Raw genomic sequence first — 6,273 nt, forward strand, 5'->3', positions numbered from 1 at the left:
ACCTCCTTCCTGAGAACAGCAGGGTAGTTACAAAAACAGGTGTCGGGCATGGGGGAGTGAGCACAGGCTTTGTTGGCACTGATCAACCATCCTGAAGGCCAAGACGAGGTCAGCACACCCGCTCACTCATCCAGCCCTTCCCATCAGAGAATTTAGAGTCCCATCTAGAAGGGCTTGGTGAGGGTGAGCCCTAACTTCCTATCACTTTTGAGAGGGTGAAATGGCAGGAACAGAGAGAAAGGGAGAAAAATTATGATATACATATGTACATATTTATAAGAAAGGCATATACAATTTCATTACTTCCTGCAATAGTCCAGTGAGGTACGTACTAAAGTTTCCATGAGCAGATGAGGAAACTGAGCATTTTCACAGGGCCCCAGAGCTGGCAAGCAGTGGATATGAAACACAATCACATATCCATCAGACACAACTTTGTGTACAATTTTCCCACCACGCGCAGGTGTTTAACTGAGTTGGACGCCCAAATGACCGTTTGGAGTTTGGAGGATGTGGGACCCAGCAAGATCTGATTGCACAGACCTTGTCTTGTTGCTGGGGCCCAACTAATGGGTCTCTGGGATTTGGTTTTGGTCCAGAAAATCTATACATAAGCATCCTGTCTGGGAAATGAAACGAGAAAATGTCACATATGTGAGTATCCTGGAGTTTCTTCTAAACTGGGTCTCATCAGATGGACAGCACTCCCAGGCTGATCCTCACTTAGGCAACGGCCCACTGGCCCTTCTGTGCAGCAGCCCAGTGAGTGGGTGGCCAGTGTCCCAGTGCCCCCAACCCTGCCCGGAAATGGGTGGGATTGCCTTCATAATATGCTCTGGTGGCGGCACCAAGTGACTCTGCCATCTTCTTCTTCTTCTTCTTTTTCTTTGAATTTTTAACATTTTAATGCAGATCAGTGTCTGGTTTATTTCACTCCTTCACTGACACACCAGGGGGAAGGGACTGAGTCAGTTTCTCCACCTCCTCTTTGTCTGTGATGACCGAGGTATAAAGGCGTCTGCTATACCAGACTTTAAACTTCACATTGTCCTTATTCTTACTGATCTCGATGGATTTGGCATCCTTTCACCTGGCTGTGAGCAGGAGGTCTTTGATTTCCTCAATTTTGCGAGATGTGGCCATGAAGCGTGGAGAGCGCATGGCTGGCACTGCAAAGGGCGAGAAACGAAAAAGGACAGAACAGAGAGCTGCCGTTTTCTTTATTCCTACAAGGAGACAGGAGACATTTGATTTCAAGCAGCAGAACCAACCCCCCCCCAAAAAAAAAAAAAAACAAGAAAGGGAAAAAGAAAAAAAAGAAAAAGAACTCCCAACACAACTGGCGGAAACTAGAAAGAGGACTCATTGGCTCATGTATCTGGAGTGTCTCAAAGAAGACCCAGTTCAGGGCTGGTTTAGTCGAGCATCTTTCCAGTGGCACCACGGCTGGGTTTCTTTACATCTTTCTGAAAACTGTCTCCCCTTTGTAATTACTAGACGGTGCCCTGAAATCTCTGGGGCTGCAGGCTTCATCAGGGTAGATTAAAAACATGTCCATAAATTTCTCAATACTCCCTTTAAAAGGTGGAGCCTAATACCCTTCCCCTTGGGTGCCGGTGGGACGTAGTGCCTAGTTTCTAACAAACAGGAAAAAGGGGAAGTGTAGGGCCACAGGACAGAATGCAGCTTCCCGCCTGCTCTCACGCAGATAACCTGCTCTGGAGGAATCCAGCTGCCCTGTGAGTTGGAAAACTGAGGCCTCCAACCAGTAGCCAGGGAGACCTGAGTCCCCTAACAGCAGCAGCTGAAAGTTCTCGAAGCAGGGCTGGTTTAACCCAGTGAGTGTGGAAGCTGGTCCTCGGCCCTGGCCAAACCCCGGGTGACAGCAGCCCCTCCAGAGCAAGCCTGTGCTGAAGCCACTCCATACGGCTGTTCTTGGATTCCCAGCCCACAGAAACTATGGGGTAACATTTGTCTTTCTAAGCCACTAAGTTTTGGGGTAATCTGTGAAGCAGCAACAGATAACTAACACATTCAGCCTCATTCAGAGAGCACAGTGTGCTTCTAGAAGCTCTTTCAGAAAAGTGATGAGTTCCTCTCCCCCAAACCTTCAGGCAACCTTCCCTCACGTTGCCCTGGCACAGACTAGTCACAGCCCATCCTCCAGCCGGTGACTGCTCAGTGGGTGGAGCGAGGCCTGCAACCTCCTGCCTGGGCCACTCTTGGTGGTCGGTGCCCCAGACACACGTGGGCTGGGGGAAGGTGTGGAGGCCACACTGGAGTTGAGGTGCAGTCCACAGGTCTTCCATGCCACATGAATCTGGGCTCCTTCTCTAGAGACATGGGGGGCCGCTTGAAACAAAGAAATTGGCTCTGACTCAGGAATTTACAAATTTCACCTTGGTGCTGAGATTCTATGAGGAAAAACAAGTTAGCCACTTTCCTCTGTGGAAGATCATTGCCTTGGTGCTCCCTGTGAGACGCGGCCTTCCCGGCTGATGTAATTCAGGCTCAAGGGCACCAGTGAGGCAAAACAGGCCCCTCCAATCTCTCTTTATCGGAAAGCCCATGCCTGGGAGGGGCAGCGGTCACTCTCCCAGGGAGAACAGTAACCACTCTTGATAAACGCCAGTATTTGTTTTATTTTATTTTTCTGCTCAAAACCTGCTGCTCTAAACTTGTGTTGGAAGTGGTTCGACATGATTAGAATCCTGAATCAGTAGCTGTGAATGACGGCTTTTACTGTCACGGGCAATGTATTCATTGATGGACACAGCGGAAGGGGCAGGTTGCCAGCTCCCGAGTGTACAAGTGTGTGTGCCTGTGTGCACACGTGTGTGCATGGGGGGAAGCAGCTTTATTGACTGATAATTCACATACTATACAGTTCATCCATTTAAAGCATACAATTCAGTGGTTTCCAGTATATTCACAGAGTTCTATAATGATCATTACAATTAGCGTTTGAAAATTTTTGTATTCCTCACCCCAGAAAGAAACGCTGCACTCTTTAGATATCATGCCTTCAGCCCAAAGCAACTGCCTCTCTTTCTGTCTATGTGTGTTTTAAATATATCCTTTATTTGTCTGCAAGTTAGCGTCTGAAAAAATGGAGTCATACTGTCCAATGTAAAGCATAAGGTTTAGTGAAGATTGTTGTCACGAGAGGTTCTGCATGGCAGGTGTGTGCTTTCCGGCACACACACTTTTATTAAGTGGGCTGCAGCTGTGCTGAAACTCTGCTATGCTGGACCCTGTTTCCTGGGAAGGTGGTGGTGGTTCAGGGGGTGCTGTGCACAGGGAGCAGGCTGGGTCTGGGGTGCGTGTGGCGGGAAGTGTAGAGGCAGATCAGACAGCCAGTGTGTGGTCAGGGAGGAGTTGACATCCTGGTGGTGACCTGATTTGTCAAGATCTTGGAATGAGCCCAAGGTGTTCTGACTACAGACCTCAGTTCAAGGGACTCAGGGCTGCTTCTGAGTCAGCCATACAGAATCATGGCCCCAGATCAGCGCCAGCTGGGAAGGGATGACGAAGATTGGTGTTCAAGGTAAAATTCCTTTGTTTCTTCAGGTTCTTCCAAGGCCTGGGGGTTGAAGACCTTCTCATCACTTCTGAGTCCTCCTCTGGCCTTCCCTTTTGTCATCAGCCAGGCGCCTACTACGTGCAAGTCTGCAGTGCTTGTCCGCCCCGCCTCTCACTGGGCAGGCTGCAGGGAGGAGCCGGCCACACCTCTCCAAATGGCCACTCTTCCTTGGGCCCCCATGGCTCTTTGGGAAGCTCGAGGCTTTGCTACGTGATCCAGTGTAGGTCTCTACCCCTTTCTTGACCTCAGCCTTCCCATCTATTTAATGGGAGACCAAAGAAATGGTACCTAAGGGCCTTTCCAGGTCTCTCAGCCTGTGACACCTAGTTCAGCCGTCACTTTACAGTCTGTAGGGTGTTCCTTAGCATTGTTGCGCCCTCATCTGGTGTCCTAAGGTGCACTTCTCAGCAGCATTGCGAGGGGGCCCAGAGCTCAGCCCTGGGAGAAGGTCCACCTGGGTTCGAATCTCGGTTCTGTCATTGGTTGAGCATATGTCCAACCTGTCTACACCTTCATTTCTTCATCTGTAAAATGGGGAAAGTATTAGAATTTACTTCATAAGGGGCATGTGAGGATTAAGTGGAAAACTCATTTAAAGTGTCCTGTACATAGGAACGTTCCATACATTCTATCAGTATAGACATGGAAATGTAGGGGTCTTGCCAAGGCGCGGTGTGGTAGAAATGTGCTCTTTCTACAGAACTGTGCCACCTCTCCCAGGTGCGGAAGTTGAGAAGCAGGGTCTCCTAGATGTTCCCAAATCCAGAGGCTTGGGATGTGGTCCCAGACTCCCTGACCTGGGCCTCCCACGATCATACCTGAGCCTGGGAGCGTACCTCCCTGTTCCACCAAGCTCTGGCCTAGTTTGCTCCCACCTGGAAACATGTTCTAGGCACTGTGGAAGGATCTGGGGCCTTGGGCCAGCAGGCCACGATGATACAGGAATATAGGTGGCCTGTGGGGCAAGCGGCAGGCAGCTGGTCAAGGCCATGACCCGCTCACTGGGGGCTGAGTTCCTCATTCTTGGAGGGGGGCAGTGAGGTGAATGCAGGGCCCCAGATGAAGAGACAATGCCCAGGGAATCATTTCCTGTCTTGTTGGTTCTCCCCTCCCTCATCCTAAGCCCTGCTCATCATTTTCTGACGTGGTACTACCTTGGAGGAACTTTCTCTGGAGCCGATCTCCTTTCTGTCCCTAGTCACCCTGCCGCCTCCTTCACTACCCCTCCACCAGGGTTCAGCCTTTTCCTTCTATCTGGCCTCTCCTTTTCCCTCTGCTACTCTGTCTGCATAGGTTCTCTTATTTTGCCCAAGAGAAGGAAAGTAAAAGGCACCCTGACTCAACCTGCCTGCCACCTCCAGGTGCTCCAGGCTCCTCCAGCAGAAGGTCTGCACCATGATTCATGGGCTGCAAGGCCCATGTGGAGGGTTCTGAGGACAGTGTTCCCCAACTCCCAGTGGCCCTCTCAGGTAACTCACTTGGAAGAGGTGGACATTCACTCTCAGAGAAGATGGGAACATTTCTCACCCTGGCCAGGTAGCTCAGTTGGTTGGAGTATTGTCCTGATATGCCAAGGTTGCAGGTTCAATCTCTGGTCAGGCCACATACAAGAATCAGCTAATAAACGCATGAATGGGTGGCACAACAAATCCGTCTCTCTCTCTCTCTCTCTCTCCCTTCTCTAAAATCAATAAACAAACAAGGAAACAGGAACATTTCTCAAGGTCACCAGCTAGTACAAGGCAGAGCCGCAGCCGTACCTCGTTGGTTGGATTTCTGAGCTGTGGTTGGTCTCTGTGTTATCACTCCCCAATTCCTTTCTCACTTGTTGTCTGGAACCGGTCCTTCACCTGTTGCCTTGGGGAGGCAGGAAACCAGCAGGCTGTGGAGGGTCATTCTTTTTTAATCCTCACCTGAGGATATATTTATTGATTTTAGAGAGAGAAGAAGGAAAAGGAGAGAGATACCTCGATGTGAGAGAGAAACATTGATCAGTTGCCACCTGCATACACCTTGACTGAATCAAACCCACAACCTGGGTATGTGCTTTGATTGGGGATTGAACCCGCAAACTTTTGGTATATGGGATGATACTTCAACCCACACCTGGCTAGGGCATCATCATTCTTTAAAAGTTTTTAAAATTGTTTTTCTCTTTATTGATTCTAGAGAGAGGGGAAGGGAGGGAGAAAGAGAGGGAGAGAACATCGATCACTTTCTTCTTCCGCTCCAGTGGGGACCAAACACACAACACAGGCACATGCTCTGACCTGGAATCAAACCAGTGACGTTTTGGTTGGCAGGTTGATGTCCAAACTACCGAGCACACCTGTCAGGGCTAGGGCATCGTCCTTAACTCAGGCAAACCATGCCCTGATCCAGCTGTCCCCGAAGCAGCTCAGTGTCCAGGACACAAATGCACAGGAATGGAATATGCCCACGCTGTCTGGCACAGACGCATGCTTTAACCTCAGCTCTCCTTGGAAACTCAGGCCTGTTGGCTCTCTCCTGGTTCTCTCCTGCCTTCTCCAATTGTTTTTCCTTTGTTCTCTGGGCAGGATTCTCATCTCCCCCCACTCCCACGGCAGGGGCCACCAAGCCCCAGCCTTCGAACCCTGCTTCCTCCCTCTCTGTGGAGGCCAGAATCCTTCCAGCCTCCCCTGACTCATGGCTTCCTTTCACCTCCCCAC

The 6,273-nt window shown here is 50.1% G+C and overlaps 1 pseudogene; it reads right to left on the bottom strand.

Annotated features, from left to right (window-relative positions):
* Window positions 1-930: 930 nt before the first annotated feature.
* Window positions 931-4,980, bottom strand: LOC119041299 (60S ribosomal protein L38-like; annotated as a pseudogene).
* Window positions 4,981-6,273: the final 1,293 nt, after the last annotated feature.

This window comes from Artibeus jamaicensis, unplaced genomic scaffold (genome assembly GCF_021234435.1).
Source record: "Artibeus jamaicensis isolate MK-2021 breed Jamaican fruit bat unplaced genomic scaffold, CSHL_Jam_final scaffold_286, whole genome shotgun sequence".
In the NCBI taxonomy this organism is placed as follows: Eukaryota; Metazoa; Chordata; class Mammalia; order Chiroptera; family Phyllostomidae; genus Artibeus; species Artibeus jamaicensis.